Source organism: Vespa velutina, unplaced genomic scaffold (genome assembly GCF_912470025.1).
Source record: "Vespa velutina unplaced genomic scaffold, iVesVel2.1, whole genome shotgun sequence".
Classification (NCBI taxonomy): Eukaryota; Metazoa; Arthropoda; class Insecta; order Hymenoptera; family Vespidae; genus Vespa; species Vespa velutina.
In genome coordinates this window covers 649,099-672,462 of record NW_025920071.1, presented here as the reverse complement: position 1 = coordinate 672,462, position 23,364 = coordinate 649,099, and the positions used below count along the sequence as shown (strand labels likewise).

Below are 23,364 nucleotides of genomic sequence, written 5' to 3'. Positions count from 1 at the left end.
CATTAAACATTAAATTGCCATTCTCATCGAAATACGTACTCTCCATTTCCTGTGTGCATTTAATCCATATTTTTTTCTCTCGGCCTCTTTGATTGAGGCTTTTTTTCATACTCTTATAGCCTTCTGTTTTTATTAGTTCGCTGTGATTACTTACAAATTTTTCATTTTCTGGCAACGTATATCTTTCTTTGTCCTCAGTTGTAATAGAGATTATAGCAATCACGTTTATTTTTTCTGTCACTCGGTGATGCCACACATTTAAATGCGAATTGTAGTTTTCTTTCCATTATAAATCAAACATTGTCGTTTTATAATATCTCGAATAGATAAGGTGTGGTGATAAACGAAAATAAATTTCTCTGTGAACAAAAATATAAATCTTTATTTGTCAATTAATGTTTAATTGTTAATTAATCTTACCTGTGAACAAAGAGACGACAATTTACGTTTATTGTTCACACTGTTTAAATTTTATTTAATATCTTTTATAAATTTTCTTATTAGCTCTTGTGTTACCTTTCTCTTCTATGTTATCTTTCATACTGCCCGTTTCTCTTCCAAATCTTAACGGCTCGATTTGTAGGTCACAAAAGAATTCGATTTGTAAATAACAGAGGACAATGAAAGGGCGGGCTATGAGACCCGCGGCAAATCTATCTGAAAAAAGTATACTTTCTTTACATATGTATTAAACCATATTTCTCCATCAGTGATAAGATTAGCAAAAAGGGCAAGAACAGACAAACAACATTTCCAAGAAGCATTCTATCGAATTTTTGTTCTGTGTATTGCTTAAATATATATATATATATATATATATATATATATATATATATATATATATATATATATATATATATATGTATGTATAAGCGAAATGCTTATATGTATATATATATCGCCAATTACTCATGTAAGAGAAGTCATGGGTGGGCACTGGCAGTTTTTGTCATAATGATAAACATTTCTGCAATAAATGCAAATCTTCTATATTTGTGTTTCAAAAATTAATTCTTGACTTTATGAGGAACTTAAATTTTGCAAAAATAAAATCTTATCTCCATAACAAAATTTAACAAAATTTATATGGTGAAATTAGAAACCTTAGAAAACATGTTGAAAGATACAACACATAAAACTACTACTCTACTACGCCACTTGCTTCATGTTACATTAATTATGCATTATGATACATCGTCGTATTTCTAACCTAACCTAAACCTAACACAATTACTACTACTACTACTATTATACTTTCCTATATTACTAAATCAGTACTTTTAGATTATTTCCCTTTCTTCTATCTTTGATACAGTAACCGATATGTCGCGGATGCACTAGCAAGTAACTTGCAACATTTCTTGCAAGAGAAACTTTTGTGACATGTGTAACAAAACATGCGTAAACATATCTTAAATAATAACTGGTAAGTTGAATTGATTGCCGTAATTGCTTTCAGATAGCGAAACAACGTGTAGTGTAAACACTTTTTTCTTCTTTCGCGTAGTTATTTCTAACTTCCAACGATGTCCCAAATATTTTATGAGAACTCGTGCGCTAAAGATAATGGAAAAAAAGTGTTGAACGAAGGAAGGGATGCTTAGATTAATTTCGTAATGGATAAATTTTTCCGAATTTTGGGATATAAAAAACAAAAATTATCGGAGTAAAATACAAAAACGGAATGGCTTAAATAATCTTTTGAGTGAATATAATATCAGGGAAAATGTAATTACACTATTTACATAGACACATCTACCAGGTATTGAGAAAAATATAAGTAAAATATAGCGATAATACAATAGATGATATATAATTCGAATAATCGATATTATTTCTATGCCGTAATGTTTATTCATTCTATACTATTGAATTCTTTATAATTATAGTAGTAGCTGATAGTACTTGGAGAAGCTTATATTGCTATGTGTTTTCCATCTGATTCTCCTACATAATGAGGAAAATTACAGTATCCTTCAAATAACTGTGAATGTTTCTTCGAATTCTTAGATGTTTTTAGAATCTATGAAAAACAATGATAATAAACCTATGTTAAGGTTAAATATTAGTTTTTCACATTTAAGAAAATAAAAAAAAATAATACCAAATGCAACTGCAGTTATAAAAGCAAATGGAAATGAATTGACAGTGTTGGAAATTATATCATTAGGTAATGAATATTTTATATCATTCTACACCATCAGCCTCGCCATGTAGTAATTCTAGATAACCTCAAATATTAAATTTTTTTATTTCAAATATTTATATTAAAAGAATAATATCTATTTTATCTTATTTTATTTATTCATTTATTTGTACCTTTGGCTTAGAGTTTATTACAAGGAGATAATTGATTTGTTATATATACATATATCATATATACATATTAACATATTTAATTCGCTTAATTTAAAAATTTGTTATATTTACCTATTGTCAAGAATCTAAAAATAATTCGTGCCTGGAGTGACAAGCAAGACTCTAATGACGTGACTAATACGAACACGTGGCGACCTTCTGTAGTTTCTTTTTTGTTGCAAATCAATTTAAGATGAGTTGATCAAAAAAATACTCTCTATAGTATTCATATGTCATATGCATCCTAATATTATTATCACGATTTTGTTAGTTGATGATTTAGGCAACAAAATCACGTATCGCATTAATTTATGTACTTTTTTCGCATTACTTACAAGTTTTTAAGTGTTATTCCATCACATACAATCATTTTCTTCGTCATAACCTCATAGATTATGGGCCCAAATGTGCAGTCGAATTAAAATAAAGAAAGGAAACGCATAAGAATATATTTTACATTGTGGAATAAAAAGAGTAAAAAGAACATGGCTATTATGCTTCAACGCATCAAGTTAAAAAGCTTTGAGCGATACAAATTATAAATCTGGAAGCTGCAGATAAAAAGCTTTCTCATTTACAATAAATTGTGGTTGTATATAAATGGAATAAATTTTTTGACACAAGATAATCAGAATACTTAGAAATCAAAAGATGAAAAAGTCTTAGTGTTAATTTTATTAAATATGCCTAGGAATCAACTAATTTATATAAAATTGTTTTCCGTCATATTCGCTAAAAGATAAGTTAAAAAGACCACATATTACATTCAATTAAAAAACAGCACCTGATTTGTAAGAAAAATATTCAAAAGTTTTTTAAAATAAAGAAAGTGTTTATTTTATTGAAAATACTTTTTTTAATGATAAAGGAAATATTCTCATATACATTATAGGTTCACAGAAGATATAGGTTTGATTAAATAAATAAAAATTTTCTGTAAGGTTATTAGTTCTTTATTTTGCAACGTGTGAAATAAAAAGGATGATGTTAAAGCACGTAGCGATAATGTTAAGATTGTTTTTGTCTTTGAAAGCGTAGTTGATGTATACGAATTAAATATAGTTACTATGGAGAATGAAATAGAATAAAAGAAGGGAGAAATATACAGAAATAGGAAGAGAGATATAAATAAGTTATTTTCAATATTTTTAATATAATTTATAACTATTTAAAATTTCTCTCTCTCTCTCTCTCTCTCTCTCTCTCGCTTTCTCTCTATTGTTCTATCTTTTTACTTTTAAAACTTGCTGATAGCGAAACTGAACACGTGAATAACAGGGAAGATTAACATTGAAAAACTATATTAAATAAAATTAAATTAACTAAAGAAGTTTCACTTTCATTATGTGGTAGATACACAACCAGTTTTCTTTTTTCTATTGTTTAGTTTTTTTATATATAATATGAAAACGTAAATGCAAGAAATACTTACAATTAGTATATAGTATAATTGTACTAGTAGAAATAATATTATATAATTTTCATACAATATATAATTTTGTTTGTAGACATGAAAAAAGAATTGAATTTTAGAGGATTTAATTTCTTGCAAAAGAGTAAGACGATAAACTTCGAGACAAATATATATATTGAAAGATTTATATAATAGCCTTTATTGTCCGGTTATTTTTTTAATTTATTTAAAATTATTACTTTGCTGCAAATTTGTAACTTCACTTTCTTCTACTTAGTAATCGTCCGAACATTTCGTATGATTTTCGATTTCTATAGATTCGTAATATTTCATTTCAATTATAAATTCTACATTAATAGTCGTTTTTAAATAAAAATGAATAGATACAGATAAATATTATTTCTTCAAAATATTTATAAGAAAAATTGAAATTTATTACGCACATAGATTTATTTATTATTCGATTTATTTTTCGCTCTCATGTATTTATCTCTTGTAACAAATGTACACGATGAGGATGATAGTAACGCATTCGCAACTTTTAGATGAATTGACATATGATCACTTTCATAGCTGAAAATGTATACGGATAAAAAGCTATATAATTTTGATATTTTTTAAAACTATTATAAAATTTACAGGATATACTATTCCTTTCGCGGATTGAATAAAGGAGTCAAATAGATATGATGGAAAGGCATATAATTTGCAAACTATTAAGGCGGCCCTGGTCTATTGTACGAAATGTTCACAAGATGGTGCTATATATGTGAGACTTGTTACGCCTCTTTCGGCAAGACACATAACTAACATGTCTCGGCGCCACCACGGCGCACAAGCGGGAAACCAATAAACAAAGGTGAGGAAAAAGACGTCGGAAACAAAAAGAAAATCATTGTTCTTTCTTCGACTCGTCTAGAGATCATAATCATAACTGCTGGAAGTCATAGTCTAATTATATCTGCTACACACCGAACAAAGCTAAATAAACATCACAATTGTTACTTGATGTGCAAAGTTTCTCTCTACATAGTTGATTGTCAACGATAAATCCACAGACATCGTCTACTGCTGTTATTATCAAGACCATTTAAGATTGCGCGTGCTGGTGCAAATTGCCAAGAAGTTCGTCGTTTTCCTGATTACAAGTAATCAACTTTATTTCTTTTAAATTGCAGATTGTTCCAATATACTAATCGATAGCTAAATATATGATTCCTATGGTGTAGCATTTGCAAGTCGAAAAAGTGGTACATTTGAGATATATTCGTGAAAATAAAATTGTAATCTAGATATGTCCATCGTGGAGGAGCTTATTGCGTTGTACTTGTTTTAGGATTTTCAGATCTTATTTTCGTAATGTGTATTCTATGTTAGGGTTTTAATAGTGATTAGTGTAATCATTTTTAGGTCATTTATTCATAATTGATTGTATTATGTATTATGTATTATATTCGACTTTCCTCAAAATCGTATATATACGGTTGTACATATATCAGGATTGCTATAAGCGCGTGGTATAGACATTCAGCCATTCAGTTACCTGATTGCCTTAGTTACGATTGAAAAAAGACTTGAAATACAAAAAGAGGACATTCTGTAAGATTTTGTGTTGTCGAACGGACCGTTAGTAGCATTATTATATATATACATATATATATATATGTAAAGAAAGTATACTTTCTTAAGTTAGTTTGCCGCACTTTTCATGTCCCGCCCTTCGATTGTCTTTTGTTATTTACAAGTCGAGTCGTTAAGACTTGGAAGAGAAACAGGCATTAGGAATTAGAACTTAGAAGAGAGAAATAGGACGAGAGATTACTAAGAAACTTTATAAAGAAGATAGTAAGTATAATTGAAATAGTGAATAATAAGCGTAAATGATTTATCTTTTAACGGGTAATGTCCTAAGTAGGATAGATTATGAGAAAAGAATTATAGTTTCCAAGTTGTTGCATTTTAGTTATAATATTTTTGTCAATAAAGTTCGTATTAACCAAGATTGACTGATTCGAATTAGTCAGTTCGTGTCTTCCAGGTAGGGTTCCAAAAAATATCTTACATGTATATATATATATATATATATATATATATATATATATATATATATATATATATATATATATATTTGATTTATATTAGTAAAACACTTTCAATTTATAATACATGATATTCTACGAATCGATGAAGCTCTATACGCGGTACAGTGGAAACGTAGGTTTATTTTTTTCTGCTCCTCGTATGTAGTCGAAGTTAAGTGAAATGTGTGGTTTTAAAATTTTCAAGTAAATTCTAATAAAAGAAGATACATTAAGGACGAACTTTCTATTGTTCTATTTTGCTTGGTATTTTTTTGGAAAGTTGTTTTGTTTTTGCATGATAGACAATTAGGGAAGGTGACTTCCCTTTCACTATTCAGTAATGTGTTCAATACAAATACAGTATTGGAGCAGAATGGCCAATATATAATTTAATAAATTTGTTCATTATGCGAAAATTGTTTTTCATTTTCACAAAAAAAAAAAAAAAAAAAAAAAAAAAAAAAAAAAAAAAATGAAATGACTTTGCGAACGACCCAATACTTCTTTTTTATCTAACCACTTCATCGCTAACAAACTATTTGATGAACGAAAGCATGCCTCTCCTTTTTCCAGATGTTTTCCCAACTTCGGCAATCCTTGACGTCTTTTACTAATAGTCCCGCACGCATTTGTACTATATTATGCAACAAATTAAATAATCCTGGAATATATTGCGGCGTTCGTACCCACAAGTCATATTGTGCGCGCCGCATATAAGACAAGAACCATTTGTACATTGGACGAGAAAGCCTGTCTCGACTCAGACGAAAGTGAGACATACTGATCAAAAATACCTACCGACAGCTGTGGCTTTAATGAATACGATGTTCTTTACGAAGAGCCGGCAACGAAACTGACACCCGCCGAATCGTTGCAAGGACCCATGTTATATACGGTTACGACGAAAGATGTCACATTCGCATTAACGAGAACGAGTGAGTTCATTCTATGTGGATATTCTATAATAAAGACAAAACACCCCAAGCTATTCATAATCGAAACATCGCCTGGAAGAACTTTCAAAGGAAAACGAAGACCTCTGTAAAGAACCTAGACATCTTCGCTTACATAAACTCGAAGTTCATCTACTCAAAACACAGTTAAATTCACTGAACATCGATATCACTCAACAAAAATGTGTACTGGAGCAACAAGTTCTCAAAAACGCTCTCTCTCTAGCAACGTTAGCGTCCGACGAAATCGGCTTATGTTCTAATGAAACAACCGGGATATATGGCTGTCATCGCATCGGAAGTTATATACATCATAAAATGTGTTCCAGTAGAAGTTAGTGTAAGACAAACAGAAGATTGCTACAAAGAATTACCTATTACCAAAACGATTCTTATTTTCTCTCGTCGAAGACACGCGTCATTTTGAAGGAAGAATCTCCGAAAGACTGCAACGAGCTGCTACCTAATACCATGTATAACCTACATGGGACATGGTACAGAGTAACACCAAAATTAGTAGAATCGATACCTCCGCCAGTAATTCAACCACTAACAAAGCCAAAATAGAGGTATATCGATCCGAAACATCTGGGAATAAGCGGAATTTATTCTAACGAAGACCTAAACAAACTGAGATCTTATAATGGAACCACCCGAAAAACATGCTATCATCGATACGCTCGCCAGAGGAATCAGCGGAAGGTACATACCCTCCGGAAAAATTTCGTTATACAATCTAATGGACGAGGAGTCACTAAATAAAATCGCATCAAGTACGGCACGACTATGGAGCGCGTTTATAACATTCAGATCGGCAAGTGCCGGAGTTTTAGCCATCTTCATGGCCATATGCCTGGTGAAATTTATCATCGACACACTCATTCACAGTTATGCATGACATCTACGGATGGAGCTTATATCTCTTGGGAGCGCTATGGAGCTCGGTGACACATCTTCTCCTCCACCTAGGAAAAAGAGAAAAGAAGGAAGAAACACCAACAAGTACGGCACCCTTCGATGAAGAAAGAAGAGGGTACGCTTTTGATGAAAAACCAAGTACTTACTATGAATTAAAAACGTATTTGAGTAAAGAAATAAGTTAAAATGCACGTATATCTACGCACATTTTCAAATAAGGGGGGAAGTGTTACATCCCGCTCCCTTCTCACACTTAAAGTATAGGAATAAATAGGGACACCTTACGTACCACAAAAATTTTTCAAACTCTTATTATTCAAAAGGCGTATAAGATCCTTATATATATATATATATATATATAATTATATGACACATTCGAGCCCGATGTAAAGGGAGTCTCTATTATCACAAATTAACACTATTAAAGAACACACACTAGCAAATAGGTAACAAACATATAAGCGATAAATTCAAGAGACGAAAGGAATCTAAGGAAGTTATGGAAAGCGATGCCAAACTCCGGAAAAGTAAAAGGGATGCAGGAATTCAAGGAATTGTGAAAAAATGAAATTATCGCTCGACGTGCGTGTTTTCCGGGTAGAAATCTCTAAAATTTCCATCTCCACCACGGGGCCACGGCAGCGGCAGATTCATCCCCACTGCAGCACCGCTTCGAGCTGCCTACCGCAGACCGACGGAGGATATAAGCAGCTACATCGCTCGGTTTTTTATATTCTTCAATGGCTCGACTACTAAACTTCGATCATACTGACGCACTGTTAGTCGTTATACTACGTGTTATTCTACGCTACGTCTTATTCTTGTACGAACTTCTTCTATACTTTAAAAATTCGACTGTACACTGTTATTTGACAAGTATTAATAAATTAGTTTTGTTAAGTTTAAACTCAGTGTTCGTTCATATAACCCCGGCTGTGCTTCCCAGACAACTTCGCGTAATTATAATTTAAACTTATTAATTTCTCTCGCGAGTCTCAAGATCTTCCTATTATACAGTCGACAAGTTCGAAGCTAAAAGGCTTCCATTATTCACGTGAAAACCTTCACCTTAGTTATCCTTTACTAGAGGTGCGTACGAATCGCACAACCGCGCGTATAGGTGTCCATCCCGTGCCACGAACTGCGCTTAGCGGGTAACGGTAAAAAAGGATATGAATCTCACAAAGGTCAGAGCTCTTCAAGGTGTTTTGAACTTAACAAAATTTTTTGAGGCCCGTACCAAGTGGGATGTGACACCGCCACACTTGCCGCTGACGGCAGCATATAGGCACGACGCTTCAGCGCCATGTATTTTCAGAGCTAGTCGCTTCGGCATGTGAGTTGTTACACACTCCTTAGCGGATTCCAACTTCCATGATTAACGTCTTGCTGTCTTTATCGACCAACGCCTATACCAGGAAGATAGGGTTTGGAAAGCGAAGAGAACCGCAGTTTCGGCGGAGTCTGGATCTTTCCCAAAGACCTTAAAAATCCACGAGAGGACCTTGTGGAGTATCGGAAACGCAAGATGAAAATGCTACAAAATTTAAAGTAGAAGGAAATGTAAGTAGGCTTTATCAAGTAATATATCTAATTAATGTACTTGTGATTAGCAAAATTAGCACCTTAATCATAACAATTTCAGCATTTCATTGAGTCATTCAGTTGTGTATATTGTATTTATCTTATATATTGCATTCAGACATTTTTAGAACTTGGGTACTAATACATATTTTGCAGCATAAATGCAAAAGATTTATCAAAATGAGAGATTCATTAAAATCATATTTAACTGATTCAATTACGGTTGGTATCATTATAATATTGATAACATAAATAATAATGTGCAGCAATGTTTGTATTAAAATAACAATATTTTTTATAGGTTTTATAAAATGTTTCATCAGCTAACATCCAAACAATATTTTTAAAGCACTTACATGAAATGTTTTCTCATTAAAGAAACCATTATTGAGAGTCTTATTAAAATTTTGGTCAACTGATGAAGAAACTGTTCGAGTTGTTGCATTTTTATATACATTACGTATTGCAACTATTCATAGGGTATCTTGAAATATTATTAAAGGTAAAGTTATATTTTTCTGTTTATATCAAAATATATAAATCATCACAATCATATAAATGACTAAATTCTAATTATGTCTTTTAATCGATCTTCTACGTCAAAATTCTTCTACGTAGAAAATTCCAAATATTTTGCATTCTTTAACAGAAATTTATTTTGACTTTGCATACGGTCATGCCTCTTATCAGACAGCTTGCTATTCATTTAAGGAATGCAGTAACTTTCAGGCAGTATATAATTGGAGGCATATGAATTTATTATTCTTCTGATTCAAGTCAACAACACTCTCAAAAAAACAATTAATGTTACACTCTTTATTATACCCTTTAGTACAGGTATGTTGGCGATTATATTAATTGCATATAAATTATTTAGTTAAGTAGATGGTAATTATTAATTGTGTATTAACAGATTATTATTGGAAGAATTAAAGTAATACAATTTATTTCTCCACTGTTGGCAAACGTTATCTAACATTTCTAAGGAAACAAATATTTTCACATCTATTTTATCATTTCCATTTGGAGTATAGTAATTAATTAATACGTATAAAAAAGTATCTACATTTTTAAATATTTCAAAAAACATATATTTTAATATTGATTTCAGATATTATCATCTTATGATTTTAATAAAAAACATAATGCTGTACCAATGAAACTAATATCTTTAATTTATATATCAAAAATATCTAAAGATAGTATAACTGATGGTCTCTACCGATTAATATTAGAAATAGCAGCAAAGGATGGCCATTTAATGTTTCCCCGATTTTTATGTTTCTTGTATAATATAAGTAAGTATAGCATGTTATCCTATTATTTTCTATAGATGATATGTTGTTCAATTTATAAATATATATTTTACAGTTGAAAGTATTTTTAAAAAACTCTCATGTCGCAAATTATTGTAAGAAAGTAAAGAAATTAATAGAAAAGAAAAAAAGAGAAGAAAATTCAAAACATATAGAAAGTGAAAGAGCTAAGGATATATTCGATTTGAAGAATATGATAGAAATCGCGAAAATTGAGAAAAATAGAATGAGAATTCAGGGTACAGCTTCAGTGAAATTTTATAATTTCTGGATTAAAATTCATTAAGCTCAAGAAACTAAAATATGTAACGGAAAATGATGAAATTAGTGAATAAAATTTAACAAGTTTAAGGGAACCAAGGAGGAAGAAATTAAATAAAAAAGGTATAGTGACTTTGAGTTACAAGTAAAAGGAATAGAATAAGGGAAAGCAGAGGATATATCTCTAAAGAGATCTAATAAAAATCAAAGATAAAAGTTATAAAAATAAAAGTGATAAATTAGAAAGTATCTGAAATAGAGGACGTACAGAAAATACAGATATTGTTACGAATATTAATAACGATGACTGGTAATAAAATGTTGCAATATGTAGAATAAGTGTAATATTTTGATAACAAAGTACGATGTAACCAATAATAACAAAAGTCTACTCCTAAAGTATGAAATATAATATCCTGACCTATGAAAGAAAATGTTAAAAAATCGAAATAGCAAAGATCCGTATAAATGTCATGTTAACAATGTTATTAAATGACGATTAAACGAAAAAAGTGTGATGTTGTTTCCATTCTCATATAAACAATCATAATGGAAAAAAAGCGGAATGAAAACCGAAAGTATTACCTTTGCTTACCGACCAGACCCTTGAAATATCTTTATCAGTATTCTTTTTTAATATGATTCATAGGATATAAATAGATTAATGTCTTTAGAGAAATCGATGTTATTCAGTTAATGTGTTTAGCAAGAATTATTAGAAAAGGCTTAATTCATCAATTTAAACCCCGATCTTCTTCGCTGTGTAAATTATAAAAGAATACCAAATTGCACATAAAGGACAAAAAAAAAAGGAAAAAGAAACAGAAAAAAATCACTAAAACGTGAAATAAATACATTTCTTAGATGTTTCCTCAAATCGAACATTAGAATAATCATAGATAGAAGAATTATTATTTTCTCTCACTCCTTTGCGTTATGCTTTAAGCTCTTCCCTCCAATACGTGATGTATCATTGCCATTTTTTTATTTAAGTTTTGCGATCTACGTACCATAAAATAATTATTGCTGAAACGATAAGTGTAAATGTCTATATTGTACATTCAACCTTCGCATTAAAATCATTATTAAAGTTTCGCTGCACCAGAATTCCCGCCGTCCTGGCGCGTGTTGTAATTGCATATCTACATAGCCACGTGTATTTTTTAATATCTGACGATATTTTACTAGATAATTAGTGTTGCTTATTAGAGTATAGTAGTATAAAGAAAAAGAAAGAAAAATTTGAGAGCGGCATTCCTGACCCCGATGTCCGCAATGAACAACCTCCGAAAGGAATAAAAGCACTTTCATGTAGTAATGACATTAAATTTGCTAACTCAGCCAATTTTATTCTCTTATATTTCCTTTCTTATAATAAATATATATTTATTCTAAATATAATAAATTTATATTTATTCTATTTCTTGTGCATAATGAAAAATATAAACGAAAATTTTAATAATGATCTGACAAAAGTCATAAACAGTGTATATGTTAATTTGTTGTTAGTACTAATATTAACAATTGTTAAGCACATTAATAATTTCGTAAATTCGCATGTATCGTTTTATATTATACATCTATTTGGTTAAGTAATTTTTATAAAGTTAAAAATACCTTAAGATATTAAAAAATGAAGCTACATTGTCGAGCATTGACTAGGTCGCTGTTAGTACTATTTTGATTGAATTGCTTAGATATTTGCAAATTTTTGGGAATCATCAAAAGGATATCGCTGATAAGATTATTAATCGTACGGACAATAGCCATCTCGACGTTTAATGCGGTAATGATTTTAGGTAATGAGTAGAGCATTCATTCAAACTAAAAATACGATTGCATCCTAGGAATTTATGTTTCCCATTTAAAAATAATCGAAAAGCAATATAAACAGTAACGAATTCAAATATTTTATAATGTAATTAAATTAATATAATTTAATTAAATTATTATAATATTATGAAATTTCAATTTAATCTTAATAATAGTATCTAGAATATTGTAATGAATATCGTACAATTATCAAGAACATATTCTTGTAATAGTTAATAGTATTAATAAGAGAAATATCTTAAATATATGTATAATATCTCGAATTGATAAGGTGAGGTAATAAACGAAAATAAGTTTCTCTGTGAAGAAAGTAATAAATCTTTATTTGTCAATTAATGTTTAATTGTTAATTAATCTTACCTGTGAACAAAGAAACGAAAATTTACGTTTATTGTTCACACTGTCTAAATTTTATTTAATATCTTTTATAAATTTTCTTATTAATCTTGTGTTGCCTTTCTCTTCTATGTTATCTTTCATACTGCCCGTTTCTCTTCTAAATCTTAACGACTCGATTTGTAGGTCACAAAAGAATTTGTAAATAACAAAGGACAATGGAAAGGCGGGCTATGAGACGCGCGGCAAATCTATCTGAAGAAAGTATACTTTCTTTACATATGTATTCAGGATATAACATTTTGATTTTGCAAATGCATTTTGCCGAGTACTATAATGTTCTCGCAACTACAGGAACAATTTAAAAGCGATTCCTTGTCGCTATATCAGAAAGTTAGATAAAATCGTGTGAAGTGGTTTTAATTATTTAGATAACTTAGACAGCGCCCAGCGGAAGTACGTCACTCAATGATGCGGTATTGCAGGATGCAGAACACTGTTATCGCTGTAATGCGTTGCAGAAGCTTTAGCTCTGTTTTAAACTATTATCAACTTTTCTTCGGTGTTAACCATTTATACTTTCATTTTATTGAAAAATTCAAACAACGTCAAAAATTCTTCTTCGTTAATAATCCAAAGTAATAATCTGTTTTTTTATTCCTATTCATTTTTTCGCAGTAAACTATATTCTATCGTTTGAAGATTAACGAGTATGTTCGACTAAACCTAGTATTAATATTTTCAAAAGTAATATAGGCGGAGAAAACGAAAAATATTCATCTACAGATTATTTGAAAATCGCAGTCCTATTTCGTCCATTAATACTTGTAGATTTTAGATCTTAAATTAACTTAATTGCACTTTTTTAGTTTAGCGCAGAAGAGAACTTGATAAAACAAGATCCACATGATAGAAATGATGCGAAGTCATATGATACTTGCATACCAACCATGAAAAAATCAACCTTAGCTCGATTAATATAACTGAGGATAATATCGGTGCGAAAGAAAATATTTGTCCTCAGATTGAGAACCTCTGTAATGTAACGACTAATTCAATCGAAAGGACGTATTCTTCGATGGATCATGCGGAAACCGAATATATAAAGCGTATTCGTCAAGAAAAAGATTTCATTGTAATCGATGAAAACAATGAAAACGAAAAAACATTAACAAAGCGTAATAATATTAAAAGATCCAATAAAGAACAACGAAAAGATATACGAACAACGAGGGAAAAAAAGATTGTTGCTTATTGCAAAATATGTTTTTTGTCTTACGACAATTTGTATCAGCTTAAACGGCATAAAAATTATTATGCCAGACAAAATAATTATTCTTGTTCTAGTTGCTTCTCGAATTCTTGCTCTCATATTAGATTAAAGATTGATAAAAACGTGCTGAAATCTTCTAAATATTGTTGTCATTTTTGCAAACGAGTGTTCCGAAGGAAAATAATTTTACAAAGTCATTTATTTCACGTTCATGGAAAGGAAATAAACGTTGTAAACGTTGTAAACGATTCATTTTCAATAAATCATTCAATTGTTTCATATTCTGGTACATCAAGGAAGAGGAAAATGCGACAAAAGACAAGGGTGGAATACATTGTACATCATAATAAAGTAGATGCAAAGGAATCATCTGAAAATTTAAACAACTCTAATATTAATAGCGCTTTACGTATAACTAAACAAGAGAATGAATGGATGGATGAGGAAGCGAACAAATCGTCGACGAATAAAATAGTTGCCGGTATACCTAAACAAGTCAGAAGTCAAATGAAAATATAATAAAACAACAGCCATTTGTTAAAATGAACGTCGATTTGAACACGATGAAGGCTCTTTTAGGAATTTCTTATCTATGTAATGACGACAACCTTGACCTTGAAAAATCTTTCCTATATAGTAGTAATATTAATAGTAAGCATTACGCATTGCGATCTTTAAATAATTCTATAAAAGTAAATAATGGTGAGGCAACCAGGATCGTACGACGTAAAAATGATCAAAGCGATAATAAAGTCAGAAAACTTTTAAGTATGTGTAAAAAATGTAGCATTTCGTTGATAAGATGCGATGATAAATTGTCCGCCAGATCGATTTCGAATTCTTCAATAGTTCCTGCGTCTTCTCCTAGAGTTTTACAACCAATTAATCATATATTTCATAAACGTGAATTATTGGAACGGAAAAGTGATAGTAACGCGTCATCTTCCAAAAATCCTTTTTCACGAAGTAATAATTCTAATCGAATGGACTCATACATTCGACTTGAATGAACAATAACGTAATGATGATCGTTAAAATCACATTACGTTAAAGTATGATTAAAATAAATTTTACGAACTTCGATAATTATTACGATAATGTAAAATCGATTGTTATAAAGCTTTTAGAAAATTTTCCAATTCTCCGTAAGAAAAAAGAAAATTAATAAAAATAGAAAAAGAAATGGAAAGGATCATGATCAGTGCTAGTGAAAGATGTTCATTTTTCTAAAAATTTTTAAGTGCCATGAATTAATCATAATATAATTTAATTTTCTTATAAGATCAATACGCCAATAGCATGATCTATTTATAAGACGGATTGCACCGAAATGAATTTTCTTGAGTCGACTACTTTTTCGAGCCGAATCTTTTTACATCATGGTGCATATCGATACGATCATAAGCTTCAAACGATTCAATCTATCAACGAAAGGCGACCATCCTCAACGAATTTTCCCTATATTGTCTTCATACAAAGAAAGAATCCAAATTTTGCTGTGGCAGGATTAATTACTACAGCTGGTGAGTACATACACTCACGTTTTTTTCATCTCTGTATCGTTAATCTACTTAGCCGTTTGCGTACCATGAACCACTTTCTCGCTCTTCAAATTTTGTGTCGAAAAAAGCCAGAGATTTTGGCCGAAACAGATAACTGAAACTGACGGCCCGGCCGAAATTTCTTGAAACGCGCTCAGCCTTTCAGACGCATGTACGTCGCATTGCTATCAATAATCCAATTTGTATTTTGTTGTTACCTATTCTAAATTAATAGAATATATATATATATATATATATATATATATATATATATATATAATATCTCGAATAGATAAGGTGTGGTGATATACGAAAATAAGTTTCTTTGTGAACAAAAATATAAATCTTTATTTGTCAATTAATGTTTAATTGTTAATTAATCTTACCTGTGAACAAAGAAACGACAATTTACGTTTACTGTTCATACTGTTTAAATTTTATTTAATATCTTTTATAAATTTTCTTATTAGCTCTTGTGTTACCTTTCTCTTCTATGTTATCTTTTATACTCCCCGTTTCTCTTCCAAATCTTAACGGGTCGATTTGTAGGTCACAAAAGAATTCGATTTGTAAATAACAGAGGACAATGAAAGGGCGGGCTATGAGACGCGCGGCAAATCTATCTGAAGAAAGTATATTTTTTATATATATATATATATATATATATATATAATATCTCGGATTGATTAGGTGAGTTTATAAACGAAAATATGTTCCTCTGTGAACAAAGTGATAAATTTTTATTTGTTAATTAATGCTTAATTACTAATTAGTCTTATCTGTGAACAAAGAAACGACAATTTACGTTTATTATTCACGCTATTTAAATTTTATTTAGTATATATTATCAAATATAAATTTCCTTATAAATTCTCGTGCTAATTTTCTCTTCTACGTTCTATTTCTTATTGCCCGTTTCTCTTCCAAATTTTAACGGTTCGATTTATAGGTAACAAAAAGAATTTGTAAATAGCAAAGGACAATGGAAGGGCGGGCCATGAGACGCGCGGCAAGTCTACCTGAAGAAAGTATACTTTCTTAACATATATACGTATATATTTACAAATTCTTTTTATTACCTAAAAATAGAGCCGTTAAGATGAGGAAGAGAAATAGACAGCAAGAAATAGAATGTAGAAGAGAAAGTTAGTACGAAAGTTTATAAGGAAATTTATATTAGATAATATATACTAAATATAATTTAAATAGCACGAATAATAAACGTAAATTGTCATTTCTTTGTTCACAGAGAAACATATTTTCATTTATAACCTCACCTAATCAATCCGAGATATTATAAAGCGACAATTTTTGATTTATAATGGAAAGAAAACTACAATTCGCATTTAAATGTGTGGCATCACCGAGCGACAGAAAAACAAACGTGATTGCTATAACCTCTATCACAACTGAGGACAAAGAAAGATATACGTTGCCAGAAAATGAAAAATTAGTAAATAATCACAGCCTACTAATAAAAACAGAAAGCTATAAGAGAATGAAAAAAAGCCTTAATCAAAGAGGCCAAAAGAAAAAGATATGGATTAAATGCACACAGGAAATGGAGAGTACGTATTTCGATGAGAATGGCAATTTAATGTTTAATGATCTATACCTAGACGAAATAGTAGAAACAGACATAGTAGAACCCACACAGGAGAAAGAATATCAAATAGAATTAAAGGGTATATCGGAAAAATTCATGATCGAAAATTTTGGATGTAGACATTCAAATGCAGAACAATGGTTGGAGACATTTGAAAAAGAATGTCAAAGATTCGAAATTAAAGAAGATAACACGAAAATTTAAATTCCTAGATTATTCCTTGACAGGGCATGTTTAGGCTGGCACTCAGCAACTCTAACAGCGTTGACAATAGAGGTTGGTTGGAACGAATAGAAACAAAAATTCTTGAAATCATTTGCAGACAAGAGATGGAATACAGGTATATACGCTACATCCTATAGATATAGAGAAGGTTCACTACAAGGAAGGAAAAACTACTACTGAATGTGGACAACAAGATCAGTACAAAGATCCTGATAATGCTTATAGCAGCAGGATTACCAGAATTCATAAGAGATAAAATAGACAGAGAAAATTGTCAAAACTCAACACAATTACTACAAGAAATAAAAAAATGTGAAAATCTAGTAAGTAAGAATAATTTTAAAAACAAGAAAGAGGAAAGACAAGAAATTTGAAGAAAAAAAACCATGTAAGAATTGTGAAAAACCAAACAAAGGTATTAGATATCATTCAAAGGACGCCTGTTGGTTTAAAAAGGAAAATAGAAAAGAAACCAGAATAAATAAAAGCAATTCAATGATAGAAATGGACTTATGCAAGGAACAAAAAAAACGAATAACCACACCATTGATCAAAGTAAAGATAGTATTAGAATAAAAGTTAGAGATGAACGGAACGTACGGCCCAGGTTTACAAGTCTCTCTAATAATTTCTAGACTAGTCAAAATAAAAGAAAAAGAAAAAGAGACAAAAGATAAAAATAAAATATTTTTAAAGACGGTCAATGGTGTGACACAAACAAAAGATTTAGTAACCATTAAAGTAAGAATTTTCGATAAAAAGGAATATGTTGATGTATTTATTGTAGAAAGAAATGGAAAATTATACCGACCAAAATAGCTTTACAAAATAGAGGAAGTATAAGGCAATACAATACACCAACCAGTCTGCAAGAAGCAATGGGTAGTTAAAAAAATTTTGATTAGAAGCGATGAGAGCAAAATATGACAGCTTCTTAAAAAGCAACACATAGACTTTGATGATTAAACCAAAAGATAAAAAAGTTTAATAAATAAATTTCCTTGTAAATATGTCTTTTGACAAATTCTGTGAATCTTGATATTAGCCAGGTCTTGCTTTTTAATGTAGTAAAATTCTTATGAAAATATAGACCAGAATCTTAAAGATAATATTGTCATTCAATAGGAAGCAAACTTTTTATCCTCGGTAAATTTCATAAGCAATCAGCTAGAAGCATCTGAAGGGGAGAAAACCAGAGAAACTTTTTAGAGAAAATCTGGAAAGTCTTTCCAGTATTTGTGATTCTGTAATACCTAAAAATTAGAGATCTAGTAAATCCATGATTAATTCTTCGGTCCGAATTTTGTATTTAGCTATTAAATAAGTTGGTAATTAGATAATAAAAGTCCTCATTTCGCAATCTGTAAAATCATTAATCAATAAGAATAATGAGTAATTAGTAAGTAATAAGTCCATATTTTCCATTTTGTGAGACTGTTCATAAGTCAGTTAATAAATCTGTATATTGAATTTAATAAAGAATCTAATAAATTTATAAGATTTTATTCAAAAATCAATGAGTCTACAACCTCTCTATTCTCTTACTGAACATTGTCCAACTAACTGATTGAGACGTGAAGCCACCCTTGTACACCACTTATAGAAGCTTGTAATATTTATTCTAATACTCTGTCTACTGCCTCATTCTTTTCGCAATTTATTTATCTATCAGATCGAATTTAGGTTTTTTAAGATCAACCTCTGGTAAAGGCTTCACGACTTGACCAAAAACTGACTATTTTTACATTATTATAATTACGCCATAAGATATAATAAATAAAATGTCAATTATATTTGGTAAGCTTATTATTTTTATCTTTTTTTTTTTTTTTTTTTTTTTTTTTATTAAATCTATAATTAATGTCTGCATAATATTTTTATAAAAGAACATAATTGTATAGTTCAATTTTTATTTTTAATTTTATATTCTGTGAATATTATTTACCTATTTTTATTAAATTGCTTTATTCTTACTCACTTATTATTAATAAATTATTTCCAAAACTAGTTTAATATATTCTATAATATTTAATAACTTATTCAATTATAGAAAACCATTTCTACATAAGTACAGCTTATATTCTATGTTCTATTCTGCTCTTAGCTGTGTCCACAACATTTGTATAATTCTACTTCATATTAAATTTCCTGCATATAACATTATGCGCCCAATTGACTAAGTAAATTTTTGCCTCGCTTCACTGGCAATCCTTTCAATTATGGGGTTTGGCAATATAGTACTACATATTTGGCTAAAACACATGTGGAGATAAAATAATTACCCGTGTAAAACGTCCTGTGCACAATGGACAAAGTAAATCTTTCTATTACTTTTCTTTTCCTATCACTTCCATTTATGGGAGCTGGTAATACAGTACTATTACATATACATATGTATGAAACGCACTAATAAAATATACTCCGACATCTTTATAAATATTTAAAAATTCATAAAGTTTTACAGTAAATATAATGAATCTGCATTCATTTTTGAAGAAGTATAAACAATGTTAATTTTAAATTCTCGAAATACGACAAATGTGCATGTACACATATAATGACCGCAAAGAAATTATAGCAACATGTTTATCAATCCCAAATTTTTTTTATATTTAAAAATATTACAAATAAAATGATCTGTTATCTGTTATAATTTTACAATCAGAATGTTTCTTACCAAAAAAAACTATTTCCAAGTTGCCAATTAGGTATTAATAATTGTTCATTTATATTTTTTCCTTCTTTTTTTCAAATGTATCGTTAATATTTTTCTAATGAATCCAGAGAATATGGAAATCATCGTACATTCTGTAACAATTATTATGTAGGTTAATAATTTGATTTGAAGGACTTTGTGATAAGGATGAAAATGTACATTTCCGAATTTTAACAGTTTTCTCAGCAATCTTTCTTACTCTCATACATTATATTTTGATCATTAATAAATAACACACTTCGTTGGTATCATTAAATTATGCAGTAGTAACTGGCTATAAAATTTGAACAGTTATGATTAAGTAATTGTATTAGTATAATCAGATTGCAATATTTTGCTTCATTTTAAGCTATTTGCACATATAATAGTTTATGTGATTGTAATTAATATATATTAAACCTTATTTCTTCATCAGTGATAAGGTTAGCAAAAAGGACTAGAACAGACAACCAACATCTCCAAGAAGCATTCTATCGAATTTCTGTTCTGTGTATTGCTTATATGTATATATAAGCAAAATTTAAAAAAAGAGTCACATTAACTCCCTGTTCTTGACTATACTATCCTAAAACTATATTTAAAAATTTTGTATATAGTTCAATAACAATTTACAAAAAGAAATATGAAAGAAATTTTAATGATTTAAACATTCATGGAATACAAGTTTTAGTCAATGCATTAAGTAATATTAGATAATATATATACATAACATTTCAATTAAAATAATTTAAATAAAAGTAACTGAACATTCAAGAAAAACTATTCTTTTTGATTTCTAAACACTACATAAACTGTTTTCCTGTACTTTCTTACCAATACAGATGTTAAATCAACTTTGACTTAATTGCATTTTGTTACTGAATGGATATATATATATATATATATATATATATATATATATACAGATATATATATACACATATATATATATATACATATATATCGAATTTATTAGGTGGGGTGATAAACGAAAATATATTTCTCTGTGAACAAGGGATTATAAATCTTTATTTATTAATTGGCCATTATTTACTATTTACAGTCTTCCTGTGAACAAAGACAATTTACGCTTATTATTCACTATTTAAATTTTATTTACTATCTTCTTTATAATGTTTCTTAGTAATCTCTCTTCCTATTTCTCTCGTCTAAGTTCTATTTCCTAATGCCCGTTTCTCTTCCAAATCTTAACGGCTCGATTTGTAGGTCACAAAAGAATTTGATTTGTAAATAACAGAGGACAGAAGGTTAAAGAAAGTATACTTTCTTTACATCTCCCCTCCCCCCCCAGAACAAAATTCCTACAATTTTAGTCCTCACCTCTATTCTTCTGATATTGGAAGTAGTTTTGTTATGTAGAAGAATTCGATTTCTTGTTTTCGTTTTATCTGTTGATTCTGAAATTAATTTTTTTTTTGAAAGGTCAAATTTTCAGTTCGTTTAATTCCTTTCTATTCAATCTATATATCAGATTTCCTGTATTAAACCGGTGATTCTTACTATTCTTGTTAAATATCTTTTTGTTATATTCGTATGATTTTTTTGTTCTTTCTAAGGCTAGTTCTTCATCTCTTACCTTACATTTTATTTTGTTTACTAGGATCTGATACAGATCCAATCTAAATTCGTCTTCCTTCACATGTTCGTTAAAATTTATTTTAACTTCTTTTATTTCTTTCTTTCTATCTAATGTATTTATATTTTTCTTTGTCTGTGTTTCTCTCTTTTGAGATATTTGTAAGTTTTCATCCCGAGTTAGTTTGAATTCTTTTATCATATCTAACCCAATAATGAAATCTTCAAAGTCATTTCTTTCTACAATACATTTTCTATTTACTTCTAGTATCTCCTGTTTCTTAATTTTTAAATTTGTATTAATTTGAATATTTTTACAAGAAACAGATGCAAGTGATTTTTTTGCCTGAATTGCATCCTTTTTATTTTGACTATCTTGAATTTTCTTTTTCTCAATTTTATTTTTCATTGAATCAAGTCTTCCCTAGTTTATATGGAGGCAATAAATGTATGTAAGCAGTTCTACTTTTTTCAAATTATTTATAATTTTTATTTTTATCATTAATTTCTTTACTATTACAAGAACTCATGGGAGGTTTTTTTCCTGTATCAAGTAACTTATTTGGCACTTTTTGAGGTATATTAATATCTAATAATTTTGGATTAGGGACTGATTTTGATTTAATACATTTGGATTCTGATTGATCTAGTTTTAATTGCTTTTTAATTTTATCACGATGTTCAAAACTGAAGGGTACTGGATATGTAATCTTTTTTTGCTTAGTACGTATAGGAATATCAAAAAATAGAATTTTTTCTTTTTTAATTATAATTTCTGATCCAGTATTACTTACGATTGTAGAAACATTTTTTTTGATGCATTATTCTTTGGACAAAATAGTTTTCCTTCCTTGCAAAAAAAAGAATAAGGTTTATGAGTCTGTTTAACTGTAGTATCTGCATTTGCAACTCTAATATTTTTTTGTGTAATTTTGTTATGTGAAGTTGAAGAATCTGCAGAGTTATTACGCATAAATTTTGTTTCTGATTGATTCTTCACCACTTGTATAAGTTTGGGTTTTTCTTGATCTTTGTGACTAAGAGTTACAACAGGTCTATTATGTGTATTTATCTTTGTAGTTGAACATTTTTGTTTCATAGAAGATTGTTGTTTTTCTCTCTCCTCGACATTAGTTTTAAACAAAGTACTTCTTAACTTAATTCCTTTGCTCTCATTTAAAGTACTATTATTTGTAACAGACATTAATATTAGGTTGTCTATTTTCTTTTTTAAATCAACAGTCGTCCTCTGAATGATATCTAATGCTTTTGTTTAGTTTTTCACAATTCTTACATGGTTTTTTTCTTCAAATTTCTTATTATTATCTCGTCTTTCCTCTTTCTCTTTTCTAAAATTGTTCTTACTTACTAGAT

At 29.4% G+C, this 23,364-nt stretch overlaps 1 long non-coding RNA gene across 5 annotated transcripts; it reads left to right on the top strand.

Annotated features, from left to right (window-relative positions):
• The first annotated feature begins 4,420 nt into the window (after window positions 1-4,420).
• LOC124957508 lies at window positions 4,421-9,800 on the top strand. Of its 5 annotated transcripts, XR_007103598.1 has the most exons (5): window positions 4,673-4,920; window positions 6,427-8,884; window positions 8,957-9,287; window positions 9,427-9,530; window positions 9,610-9,800. It is a non-coding gene; the product is annotated as an uncharacterized LOC124957508 (long non-coding RNA). The 5 variants fall into 5 exon arrangements; XR_007103599.1 differs by lacking the exon at window positions 4,673-4,920 and adding an exon at window positions 4,421-4,631 and having other exon boundaries at window positions 6,427-9,287; XR_007103596.1 differs by having other exon boundaries at window positions 6,427-9,287.
• Window positions 9,801-23,364: the final 13,564 nt, after the last annotated feature.